This window comes from Petromyzon marinus, chromosome 57 (assembly GCF_048934315.1).
Source record: "Petromyzon marinus isolate PM22_M1 ecotype Great Lakes invasive population chromosome 57, UKy_Petmar_22M1.pri1.0, whole genome shotgun sequence".
Lineage (NCBI taxonomy): Eukaryota > Metazoa > Chordata > Hyperoartia > Petromyzontiformes > Petromyzontidae > Petromyzon > Petromyzon marinus.
The window spans coordinates 2,508,508-2,523,711 of NC_133723.1; positions in this window are offsets into that span (position 1 = coordinate 2,508,508).

Below are 15,204 nucleotides of genomic sequence, written 5' to 3' on the forward strand. Positions count from 1 at the left end.
AACCCATAGAGTGTCACGTACCTTGTCAACCCATAGTGTCACGTACCTTGTCAACCCATACAGTGTCACGTACCTTGTCAACCCATACAGTGTCACGTATCTTGTCAACCCATACAGTGTCACGTACCTTGTCAACCCATACAGTGCCACGTACCTTGGCAACCCATACAGTGCCACGTACCTTGCCAACCCATACAGTGTCACGTACCTTGTCAACCCATATGGTGTCACGTACCTTGTCAACCCATACAGTGTCACGTACATTGTCAACCCATACAGTGTCACGTACCTTGTCAACCCATACAGTGTCACGTACCTTGTCAACCCATACGGTGTCACGTACCTTGTCAACCCATAGTGTCACGTACCTTGTCAACCCATACGGTGTCACGTACCTTGTCAACCCATACGGTGTCACGTACCTTGTCAACCCATAGTGTCACGTACCTTGTCAACCCATACGGTGTCACGTACCTTGTCAACCCATACAGTGTCACGTACCTTGTCAACCCATACGGTGTCACGTACCTTGTCAACCCATACAGTGTCACGTACCTTGTCAACCCATAGAGTGTCACGTACCTTGTCAACCCATACAGTGTCACGAACCTTGTTAACCCACACAGTGTCACGTACCTTGTCAACCCTTACAGTGTCACGTACCTTGTCAACCCATACAGTGTCACGTATCTTGTCTACCCATACAGTGTCACGTACCTTGTCAACCCATACAGTGCCACGTACCTTGGCAACCCATACAGTGCCACGTACCTTGCCAACCCATACAGTGTCACGTACCTTGTCAACCCATATGGTGTCACGTAACTTGTCAACCCATACAGTGTCACGTACCTTGTCAACATATACGGTGTCACGTACCTTGTCAACCCATACGGTGTCACGTACCTTGTCAACCCATACGGTGTCACGTACCTTGTCAACCCATACAGTGTCACGTACCTTGTCAACCCATACAGTGCCACGTACCTTGTCAACCCATAGTGTCACGTACCTTGTCAACCCATACGGTGTCGCGTACCCTGTCAACCCATACAGTGTCACGTACCTTGTCAACCCATACAGTGTCACGTACCTTGTCAACCCATACAGTGCCACGTACCTGTCAACCCATAGTGTCACGTACCTTGTCAACCCATACAGTGTCAGGTACCTTGTCAACCCATACGGTGTCACGTACCTTGTCAACCCACAGAGTGTCACGTACCCTGTCAACCCATAAGGTGTCACGTACCTTGTCAACCCATACGGTGTCAAGTACCTTGTCAACCCATATGGTGTCACGTACCTTGTCAACCCATACGGTGTCACGTACCTTGTCAACCCATACAGTTTCACGTACCTTGTCAACCCATACGGTGTCACGTACCTTGTCAACCCATAGTGTCACGTACCTTGTCAACCCATACGGTGTCACGTACCTTGTCAACCCATACGGTGTCACGTACCTTGTCAACCCATAGTGTCACGTACCTGTCAACCCATACGGTGTCACGAACCTTGTCAACCCATACAGTGTCACGTACCTTGTCAACCCATACGGTGTCACGTACCTTGTCAAACCATACAGTGTCACGTACCTTGTCAACCCATACAGTGTCACGTACCTTGTCAACCCATACAGTGTCACGAACCTTGTCAACCCACACAGTGTCACGTACCTTGTCAACCCATACAGTGTCACGTACCTTGTCAACCCATACAGTGTCACGTATCTTGTCTACCCATACAGTGTCACGTACCTTGTCAACCCATACAGTGCCACGTACCTTGGCAACCCATACAGTGCCACGTACCTTGCCAACCCATACAGTGTCACGTACCTTGTCAACCCATATGGTGTCACGTACCTTGTCAACCCATACAGTGTCACGTACCTTGTCAACATATACGGTGTCACGTACCTTATCAACCCATACGGTGTCACGTACCTTGTCAACCCATACGGTGTCACGTATTTTGTCAACCCATACAGTGTCACGTACCTTGTCAACCCATACAGTGCCACGTACCTTGTCAACTTATAGTGTCATGTACCTTGTCAACCCATACGGTGTCGCGTACCCTGTCAACCCATACAGTGTCACGTACCTTGTCAACCCATACAGTGTCACGTACCTTGTCAACCCATACAGTGCCACGTACCTGTCAACCCATAGTGTCACGTACCTTGTCAACCCATACGGTATCGCGTACCCTGTCAACACATACAGTGTCACGTACCTTGTCAACCCATAGTGTCACGTACCTTGTCAACCCATACGGTGTCACGTACCTTGTCAACCCATACGGTGTCACGTACCTTGTCAACCCATATGGTGTCACGTACCTTGTCAACCCATACAGTGTCACGTACCTTGTCAACCCATACGGTGTCACGTACCTTGTCAACCCATACAGTGTCACGTACCCTGTCAACCCTAACAGTGTCACGTACCTTGTCAACCCATACAGTGTCACGTACCTTGTCAACCCATACGGTGTCACGTACCTTGTCAACCCATACAGTGTCACGTACCTTGTCAACCCATAGTGTCACGTACCTTGTCAACCCATACGGTGTCACGTACCTTGTCAACCCATAGTGTCACATACCTTGTCAACCCATACGGTGTCACGTACCTTGTCAACCCACACAGTGTCACGTACCTTGTCAACCCATACAGTGTCACGTACCTTGTCAACCCATACAGTGCCACGTACCTTGTCAACCCATAGTGTCACGTACCTTGTCAACCCATACTGTGTCGCGTACCCTGTCAACCCATACAGTGTCACGTACCTTGTCAACCCATAGTGTCACGTACCTTGTCAACCCATACAGTGTCACGTACCTTGTCAACCCATACAGTGTCACGTACCTTGTCAACCCATACAGTGTCACGTACCCTGTCAACCCATACAGTGTCACGTACCTTGTTAACCCATAGTGTCACGTACCTTGTCAACCCATACAGTGTCACGTACCCTGTCAACCCATACAGTGTCACGTACCTTGTCAACCCATACAGTGTCACGTACCTTGTCAACCCATACAGTGTCACGTACCTTGTCAACCCATACAGTGTCACGTACCTTGTCAACCCATACAGTGTCACGTACCTTGTCAACCCATACAGTGTCACGTACCCTGTCAACCCATACGGTGTCACGTACCTTGTCAACCCATAGTGTCACGTACCTTGTCAACCCATAGTGTCACGTACCTTGTCAACCCATAGTGTCACGTACCTTGTCAACCCATACAGTGTCACGAACCTTGTCAACCCATACAGTGTCACGTACCCTGTCAACCCATACGGTGTCACGTACCCTGTCAACCCATACGGTGTCACGTACCTTGTCTACCCATACAGTGTCACGTACCTTGTCAACCCATACAGTGTCACGTACCTTGTCAACCCATACAGTGTCACGTACCCTGTCAACCCATACGGTGTCACGTACCTTGTCAACCCATAGTGTCACGTACCTTGTCAACCCATAGTGTCACGTACCTTGTCAACCCATAGTGTCACGTACCTTGTCAACCCATACAGTGTCACGAACCTTGTCAACCCATACAGTGTCACGTACCCTGTCAACCCATACGGTGTCACGTAACCTGTCAACCCATACGGTGTCACGTACCTTGTCAACCCATACGGCGTCACGTACCTTGTCAACCCATAGTGTCACGTACCTTGTCAGCCCATAGTGTCACGTACCTTGTCCACCCATAGTGTCACGTACCATGTCAACCCATATGGTGTCACGTACCTTGTCAACCCATACAGTGTCACGTACCTTGTCAACCCATACAGTGTCACGTACCTTGTCAACCCATACAGTGTCACGTACCTTGTCAACCCATACAGTGTCACGTACCTTGTCAACTCATAGTGTCACATACCTTGTCAACCCATACAGTGTCACGTACCCTGTCAAACCATACAGTGTCACGTACCTTGTCAACCCATATGGTGTCACGTACCTTGTCACCCATACAGTGCCACGTACCTTGCCAACCCATACAGTGCCACGTACCTTGCCAACCCATACAGTGTCACGTACCTTGTCAACCCATACAGTGTCACGTACCCTGTCAACCCATACGGTGTCATGTACCCTGTCAACCCATACGGTTTCACGTACCTTGTCAACCCATAGTGTCACGTACCTTGTCAATCCATAGTGTCACGTACCTTGTCAACCCATAGTGTCACGTACCTTGTCAACCCATACAGTGTCAGGTACCTTGTCAACCCATACGGTGTCACGTACCTTGTCAACCCACAGAGTGTCACGTACCCTGTCAACCCATAAGGTGTCAAGTACCTTGTCAACCCATACGGTGTCACGTACCTTGTCAACCCATATGGTGTCACGTACCTTGTCAACCCATACGGTGTCACGTACCTTGTCAACCCATACAGTGTCACGTACCTTGTCAACCCATACGGTGTCACGTACCTTGTCAACCCATAGTGTCACGTACCTTGTCAACCCATACGGTGTCACGTACCTTGTCAACCCATACGGTGTCACGTACCTTGTCAACCCATAGTGTCACGTACCTTGTCAACCCATACGGTGTCACGTACCTTGTCAACCTATACAGTGTCACGTACCTTGTCAACCCATACGGTGTCACGTACCTTGTCAACCCATACAGTGTCACGTACCTTGTCAACCCATACAGTGTCACGTACCTTGTCAACCCATACAGTGTCACGAACCTTGTCAACCCACACAGTGTCACGTACCTTGTCAACCCATACAGTGTCACGTACCTTGTCAACCCATACAGTGTCACGTATCTTGTCTACCCATACAGTGTCACGTACCTTGTCAACCCATACAGTGCCACGTACCTTGGCAACCCATACAGTGCCACGTACCTTGCCAACCCATACAGTGTCACGTACCTTGTCAACCCATATGGTGTCACGTACCTTGTCAACCCATACAGTGTCACGTACCTTGTCAACATATACGGTGTCACGTACCTTGTCAACCCATACGGTGTCACGTACCTTGTCAACCCATATGGTGTCACGTACCTTGTCAACCCATACAGTGTCACGTACCTTGTCAACCCATACAGTGCCACGTACCTTGTCAACCCATAGTGTCACGTACCTTGTCAACCCATACGGTGTCGCGTACCCTGTCAACCCATACAGTGTCACGTACCTTGTCAACCCATACAGTGTCACGTACCTTGTCAACCCATACAGTGCCACGTACCTGTCAACCCATAGTGTCACGTACCTTGTCAACCCATACGGTGTCGCGTACCCTGTCAACCTATACAGTGTCACGTACCTTGTCAACCCATAGTGTCACGTACCTTGTCAACCCATACGGTGTCACATACCTTGTCAACCCATACGGTGTCACGAACCTTGTCAACCCATATGGTGTCACGTACCTTGTCAACCCATACAGTGTCACGTACCTTGTCAACCCATACGGTGTCACGTACCTTGTCAACCCATACAGTGTCACGTACCTTGTCAACCCATACAGTGTCACGTACCTTGTCAACCCATACAGTGTCACGAACCTTGTCAACCCACACAGTGTCACATACCTTGTCAACCCATACAGTGTCACGTACCTTGTCAACCCATACAGTGTCACGTATCTTGTCTACCCATACAGTGTCACGTACCTTGTCAACCCATACAGTGCCACGTACCTTGGCAACCCATACAGTGCCACGTACCTTGCCAACCCATACAGTGTCACGTACCTTGTCAACCCATATGGTGTCACGTACCTTGTCAACCCATACAGTGTCACGTACCTTGTCAACATATACGGTGTCACGTACCTTGTCAACCCATACGGTGTCACGTACCTTGTCAACCCATACGGTGTCACGTACCTTGTCAACCCATACAGTGTCACGTACCTTGTCAACCCATACAGTGCCACGTACCTTGTCAACCCATAGTGTCACGTACCTTGTCAACCCATACGGTGTCGCGTACCCTGTCAACCCATACAGTGTCACGTACCTTGTCAACCCATACAGTGTCACGTACCTTGTCAACCCATACAGTGCCACGTACCTGTCAACCCATAGTGTCACGTACCTTGTCAACCCATACGGTGTCGCGTACCCTGTCAACCCATACAGTGTCATGTACCTTGTCAACCCATAGTGTCACGTACCTTGTCAACCCATACGGTGTCACGTACCTTGTCAACCCATACGGTGTCACGTACCTTGTCAACCCATATGGTGTCACGTACCTTGTCAACCCATACAGTGTCACGTACCTTGTCAACCCATACGGTGTCACGTACCTTGTCAACCCATACAGTGTCACGTACCCTGTCAACCCCAACAGTGTCACGTACCTTGTCAACCCATACAGTGTCACGTACCTTGTCAACCCATACGGTGTCACGTACCTTGTCAACCCATACAGTGTCACGTACCTTGTCAACCCATAGTGTCACGTACCTTGTCAACCCATACGGTGTCACGTACCTTGTCAACCCATAGTGTCACATACCTTGTCAACCGATACGGTGTCACGTACCTTGTCAACCCACACAGTGTCACGTACCTTGTCAACCCATACAGTGTCACGTACCTTGTCAACCCATACAGTACCACGTACCTTGTCAACCCATAGTGTCACGTACCTTGTCAACCCATACTGTGTCGCGTACCCTGTCAACCCATACAGTGTCACGTACCTTGTCAACCCATAGTGTCACGTACCTTGTCAACCCATACAGTGTCACGTACCTTGTCAACCCATACAGTGTCACGTACTTTGTTAACCCATACAGTGTCACGTACCCTGTCAACCCATACAGTGTCACGTTCCTTGTTAACCCATAGTGTCACGTACCTTGTCAACCCATACAGTGTCACGTACCCTGTCAACCCATACAGTGTCACGTACCTTGTCAACCCATACAGTGTCACGTACCTTGTCAACCCATACAGTGTCACGTACCTTGTCAACCCATACAGTGTCACGTACCTTGTCAACCAATACAGTGTCACGTACATTGTCAACCCATACAGTGTCACGTACCCTGTCAACCCATACGGTGTCACGTACCTTGTCAACCCATAGTGTCACGTACCTTGTCAACCCATAGTGTCACGTACCTTGTCAACCCATAGTGTCACGTACCTTGTCAACCCATACAGTGTCACGAACCTTGTCAACCCATACAGTGTCACGTACCCTGTCAACCCATACGGTGTCACGTACCCTGTCAACCCATACGGTGTCACGTACCTTGTCTACCCATACAGTGTCACGTACCTTGTCAACCCATACAGTGTCACGTACCTTGTCAACCCATACAGTGTCACGTACCCTGTCAACCCATACGGTGTCACGTACCTTGTCAACCCATAGTGTCACGTACCTTGTCAACCCATAGTGTCACGTACCTTGTCAACCCATAGTGTCACGTACCTTGTCAACCCATACAGTGTCACGAACCTTGTCAACCCATACAGTGTCACGTACCCTGTCAACCCATACGGTGTCACATACCCTGTCAACCCATACGGTGTCACGTACCTTGTCAACCCATACGGTGTCACGTACCTTGTCAACCCATAGTGTCACGTACCTTGTCAGCCCATAGTGTCACGTACCTTGTCCACCCATAGTGTCACGTACCTTGTCAACCCATATGGTGTCACGTACCTTGTCAACCCATACAGTGTCACGTACCTTGTCAACCCATACAGTGTCACGTACCCTGTCAAACCATACAGTGTCACGTACCTTGTCAACCCATATGGTGTCACGTACCTTGTCAACCCATACAGTGCCACGTACCTTGCCAACCCATACAGTGCCACGTACCTTGCCAACCCATACAGTGTCACGTACCTTGTCAACCCATACAGTGTCACGTACCCTGTCAACCCATGCGGTGTCATGTACCCTGTCAACCCATACGGTGTCACGTACCTTGTCAACCCATAGTGTCACGTACCTTGTCAACCAATAGTGTCACGTACCTTGTCAACCCATAGTGTCACGTACCTTGTCAACCCATACAGTGTCAGGTACCTTGTCAACCCATACGGTGTCACGTACCTTGTCAACCCACAGAGTGTCACGTACCCTGTCAACCCATAAGGTGTCAAGTACCTTGTCAACCCATACGGTGTCACGTACCTTGTCAACCCATATGGTGTCACGTACCTTGTCAACCCATACGGTGTCACGTACCTTGTCAACCCATACAGTGTCACGTACCTTGTCAACCCATACGGTGTCACGTACCTTGTCAACCCATAGTGTCACGTACCTTGTCAACCCATACGGTGTCACGTACCTTGTCAACCCATACGGTGTCACGTACCTTGTCAAGCCATAGTGTCACGTACCTTGTCAACCCATACGGTGTCACGTACCTTGTCAACCCATACAGTTTCACGTACCTTGTCAACCCATACGGTGTCACGTACCTTGTCAACCCATACAGTGTCACGTACCTTGTCAACCCATACAGTGTCACGTACCTTGTCAACCCATACAGTGTCACGAACCTTGTCAACCCACACAGTGTCACGTACCTTGTCAACCCATACAGTGTCACGTACCTTGTCAACCCATACAGTGTCACGTATCTTGTCTACCCATACAGTGTCACGTACCTTGTCAACCCATACAGTGCCACGTACCTTGGCAACCCATACAGTGCCACGTACCTTGCCAACCCATACAGTGTCACGTACCTTGTCAACCCATATGGTGTCACGTACCTTGTCAACCCATACAGTGTCACGTTCCTTGTCAACATATACGGTGTCACGTACCTTGTCAACCCATACGGTGTCACGTACCTTGTCAACCCATATGGTGTCACGTACCTTGTCAACCCATACAGTGTCACGTACCTTGTCAACCCATACAGTGCCACGTACCTTGTCAACCCATAGTGTCACGTACCTTGTCAACCCATACGGTGTCGCGTACCCTGTCAACCCATACAGTGTCACGTACCTTGTCAACCCATACAGTGTCACGTACCTTGTCAACCCATACAGTGCCACGTACCTGTCAACCCATAGTGTCACGTACCTTGTCAACCCATACGGTGTCGCGTACCCTGTCAACCCATACAGTGTCACGTACCTTGTCAACCCATAGTGTCACGTACCTTGTCAACCCATACGGTGTCACGTACCTTGTCAACCCATACAGTGTCACGTACCTTGTCAACCCATAGTGCCACGTACCTTGTCAACCCATACGGTGTCACGTACCTTGTCAACCCATAGTGTCACATACCTTGTCAACCCATACGGTGTCACGTACCTTGTCAACCCACACAGTGTCACGTACCTTGTCAACCCATGCAGTGTCACGTACCTTGTCAACCCATACAGTGTCACGTACCTTGTCAACCCATACGGTGTCACGTACCTTGTCAACCCATAGTGTCACGTACCTTGTCAACCCATACGGTGTCATGTACCTTGTCAACCCATAGTGTCACGTACCTTGTCAACCCATACGGTGTCACGTACCTTGTCAACCCACACAGTGTCACGTACCTTGTCAACCCTTACAGTGTCACGTACCTTGTCAACCCATACAGTGCCACGTACCTTGTCAACCCATAGTGTCACGTACCTTGTCAACCCATACTGTGTCGCGTACCCTGTCAACCCATACAGTGTCACGTACCTTGTCAACCCATAGTGTCACGTACCTTGTCAACCCATACGGTGTCACGTACCTTGTCAACCCACACAGTGTCACGTACCTTGTCAACCCATACAGTGTCACGTATCTTCTCAACCCATACAGTGTCACGTACCTTGTCAACCCATACAGTGCCACGTACCTTGCCAACCCATACAGTGCCAGGTACCTTGCCAACCCATACAGTGTCACGTACCTTGTCAACCCATATCGTGTCACGTACCTTGTCAACCCATACAGTGTCACGTACCTTGTCAACCCATACGGTGTCACGTACCTTGTCAACCCATAGTGTCACGTACCTTGTCAACCCATACGGTGTCATGTACCTTGTCAACCCATAGTGTCACGTACCTTGTCAACCCATACGGTGTCACGTACCTTGTCAACCCACACAGTGTCACGTACCTTGTCAACCCATACAGTGTCACGTACCTTGTCAACCCATACAGTGCCACGTACCTTGTCAACCCATAGTGTCACGTACCTTGTCAACCCATACTGTGTCGCGTACCCTGTCAACCCATACAGTGTCACGTACCTTGTCAACCCATAGTGTCACGTACCTTGTCAACCCATACGGTGTCACGTACCTTGTCAACCCACACAGTGTCACGTACCTTTGTCAACCCATACAGTGTCACGTATCTTCTCAACCCATACAGTGTCACGTACCTTGTCAACCCATACAGTGCCACGTACCTTGCCAACCCATACAGTGCCACGTACCTTGCCAACCCATACAGTGTCACGTACCTTGTCAACCCATATCGTGTCACGTACCTTGTCAACCCATACGGTGTCACGTACCTTGTCAACCCATACGGTGCCACGTACCTTGTCAACCAATATAGTGTCACGTACCTTGTGAACCCATACAGTGCCACGTACCTTGTCAACCCATAGTGTCACGTACCTTGTCAACCCATACGGTGTCACGTACCTTGTCAACCCATACGGTCTCACGTAACTTGTCAACCCATACAGTGTCACCTACCTTGTCAGCCCATACGGTGTCACGTACCCTGTCAAACCATACAGTGTCACGTACCTTGTCAACCAATACAGTGTCACGTACATTGTCAACCCATACGGTGTCACGTACCTTGTCAACCCATACAGTGTCACGTACCTTGTCAACCCATACAGTGCCACGTACCTTGCCAACCCATACAGTGTCACGTACCTTGTCAACCCATACAGTGTCACGTAACTTGTCAACCCATACGGTGTCACGTACCTTGTCAACCCATATAGTGTCACGTACCTTGTCAACCCATACGGTGTCACGTACCTTGTCAACCCATACAGTGTCACGTACCCTGTCAACCCATACAGTGTCACGTACCTTGTCAACCCATACGTTGTCACGTACCTTGTCAACCCATAGTGTCACGTACCTTGTCAACCCATACGGTGTCACGTACCTTGTCAACCCATACAGTGTCACGTACCTTGTCAACCCATATTGTCACGTACCTTGTCAACCCATACAGTGTCACGTACCTTGTCAACCCATACAGTGCCACGTATCTTGTCAACCCATAGTGTCACGTACCTTGTCAACCCATACCGTGTCGCGTACCCTGTCAACCCATACAGTGTCACGTACCTTGTCAACCCATACGGTGTCACGTACCTTGTCAACCCACACAGTGTCACGTACCCTGTCAACCCATACGGTGTCACGTACCTTGTCAACCCATACAGTGTCACGTACCTTGTCAACCCATAGTGTCACGTACCTTGTCAACCCATACAGTGTCACGTACCCTGTCAAACCATACAGTGTCACGTACCTTGTCAACCCATACGGTGTCACGTACCTTGTCAACCCATACAGTGCCACGTACCTTGCCAACCCATACAGTGCCACGTACCTTGCCAACCCATACGGTGTCACGTACCTTGTCAACCCATACGGTGTCACGTACCTTGTCAACCCATACAGTGTCACGTACCTTGTCAACCCATACGGTGTCACGTACCCTGTCAAACCATACAGTGTCACGTACCTTGTCAACCCATACAGTGTCACGTACCTTGTCAACCCATACAGTGTCACGTACCTTGTCAACCCATACAGTGTCACGTACCTTGTCAACCCATACGGTGTCACGTACCTTGTCAACCCATACAGTGTCACGTACCTTGTCAACCCATACAGTGCCACGTACCTTGCCAACCCATACAGTGTCACGTACTTTGTCAACCCATACAGTGTCACGTACCTTGTCAACCCATATGGTGTCACGTACCTTGTCAACCCATATGGTGTCACGTACCTTGTCAACCCATACAGTGTCACGTACCTTGTCAACCCATACGGTGTCACGTACCTTGTCAACCCATAGTGTCACGTACCTTGTCAACCCATACGGTGTCACGTACCTTGTCAACCCATACGGTGTCACGTACCTTGTCAACCCATAGTGTCACGTACCTTGTCAACCCATACGGTGTCACGTACCTTGTCAACCCATACAGTGTCACGTACCTTGTCAACCCATATGGTTTCACGTACCTTGTCAACCCATACAGTGTCACGTACCTTGTCAACCCATACGGTGTCACTTACCTTGTGAACCCATACGGTGTCACGTACCTTGTCAACCCATACGGTGTCACGTACCTTGTCAACCCATAGTGTCACGTACCTTGTCAACCCATACGGTGTCACGTACCTTGTCAACCCACACAGTGTCACGTACCTTGTCAACCCATACAGTGTCACGTACCTTGTCAACCCATACAGTGCCACGTACCTTGTCAACCCATAGTGTCACGTACCTTGTCAACCCATACAGTGTCACGTGTCTTGTCAACCCATACAGTGTCACGTACCTTGTCAACCCATACAGTGTCACGTACCTTGTCAACCCATACAGTGTCACGTATCTTGTCAACCCATACAGTGTCACGTACCTTGTCAACCCATACAGTGCCACGTACCTTGCCAACCCATACAGTGCCACGTACCTTGCCAACCCATACAGTGTCACGTACCTTGTCAACCCATACGGTGTCACGTACCTTGTCAACCCATAGTGTCACGTACCTTGTCAACCCATAGTGTCACATACCTTGTCAACCCATACGGTGTCACGTAGCTTGTCAACCCATAGTGTCACGTACCTTGTCAACCCATACGGTGTCACGTACCTTGTCAACCCACACAGTGTCACGTACCTTGTCAACCCATACAGTGTCACGTACCTTGTCAACCCATACAGTGCCACGTACCTTGTCAACCCATAGTGTCACGTACCTTGTCAACCCATACGGTGTCGTGTACCCTGTCAACCCATACAGTGTCACGTACCTTGTCAACCCATACAGTGTCACGTACCTTGTCAACCCATACAGTGCCACGTACCTTGTCAACCCATACGGTGTCGCGTACCCTGTCAACCCATACAGTGTCACGTACCTTGTCAACCCATAGTGCCACGTACCTTGTCAACCATTACGGTGTCACGTACCTTGTCAACCCACACAGTGTCACGTACCTTGTCAACCCATACAGTGCCACGTACCTTGCCAACCCATACAGTGCCACGTACCTTGCCAACCCATACAGTGTCACGTACCTTGTCAACCCATATGGTGTCACGTACCTTGTCAACCCATACAGTGTCACGTACCTTCTCAACCCATACGGTGTCACGTACCTTGTCAACCCATACGGTGTCACGTACCTTGTCAACCCATAGTGTCACGTACCTTGTCAACCCATACGGTGTCACGTTCCTTGTCAACCCATAGTGTCACGTACCTTGTTAACCCATACGGTGTCACGTGCCTTGTCAACCCACACAGTGTCACGTACCTTGTCAACCCATACAGTGTCACGTACCTTGTCAACCCATACAGTACCACGTACCTTGTCAACCCATAGTGTCACGTACCTTGTCAACCATACTGTGTCGCGTACCCTGTCAACCCATACAGTGTCACGTACCTTGTCAACCCATAGTGTCACCTACCTTGGCAACCCATACGGTGTCACGTACCTTGTCAACCCACACAGTGTCACGTACCTTGTCAACCCATACAGTGTCACGTATCTTGTCAACCCATACAGTGCCACGTACCTTGTCAACCCATACGGTGTCACGTGCCTTGTCAACCCACACAGTGTCACGTACCTTGTCAACCCATACAGTACCACGTACCTTGTCAACCCATAGTGTCACGTACCTTGTCAACCATACTGTGTCGCGTACCCTGTCAACCCATACAGTGTCACGTACCTTGTCAACCCATAGTGTCACCTACCTTGGCAACCCATACGGTGTCACGTACCTTGTCAACCCACACAGTGTCACGTACCTTGTCAACCCATATAGTGTCACGTATCTTGTCAACCCATACAGTGCCACGTACCTTGCCAACCCATACAGTGTCACGTACCTTGTCAACCCATACGGTGTCACGTACCTTGTCAACCCATACAGTGTCACGTACCTTTTCAACCCATACAGTGCCACGTACCTTGCCAACCCATACAGTGCCACGTACCTTGCCAACCCATACAGTGTCACGTACCTTGTCAACCCATATAGTGTCACGTACCTTGTGAACCCATACAGTGCCACGTACCTTGTCAACCCATAGTGTCACGTACCTTGTCAACCCATACGGTGTCACGTACCTTGTCAACCCATACGGTGTCACGTACCTTGTCAACCCATATAGTGTCACATACCTTGTCAACCCATAGTGTCACGTACCTTGTCAACCCATACGGTGTCACGTACCTTGTCAACCCACACAGTGTCACGTACCTTGTCAACCCATACAGTGTCACGTACCTTGTCAACCCATACAGTGCCACGTACCTTGTCAACCCATAGTGTCACGTACCTTGTCAACCCATACGGTGTCGCGTACCCTGTCAACCCATACAGTGTCACGTACCTTGTCAACCCATACAGTGCCACGTACCTTGTCAACCCATACGGTGTCGCGTACCTTGTCAACCCATACAGTGTCACGTACCCTGTCAACCCATACGGTGTCACGTACCTTGTCAACCCATACAGTGCCACGTACCTTGTCAACCCACACAGTGTCACGTACCTTGTCAACCCATACAGTGTCACGTATCTTGTCAACCCATACAGTGCCACGTACCTTGCCAACCCATACAGTGTCACGTACCTTGTCAACCCATACGGTGTCACGTACCTTGTCAACCCATACAGTGTCACGTACCTTGTCAACCCATACAGTGCCACGTACCTTGTCAACCCATACGGTGTCACGTACCTTGTCAACCCATAGTGTCACGTACCTTGTTAACCCATACAGTGTCACGTACCTTGTCAACCCATACAGTGCCACGTACCTTGTCAACCCATACGGTGTCGCATACCTTGTCAACCCATACGGTGTCACGTACCTTGTCAACCCATACAGTGCCACGTACCTTGTCAACCCATAGTGGCACGTACCTTGTCAACCCATACAGTGTCACGTACCTTGTCAACCCATA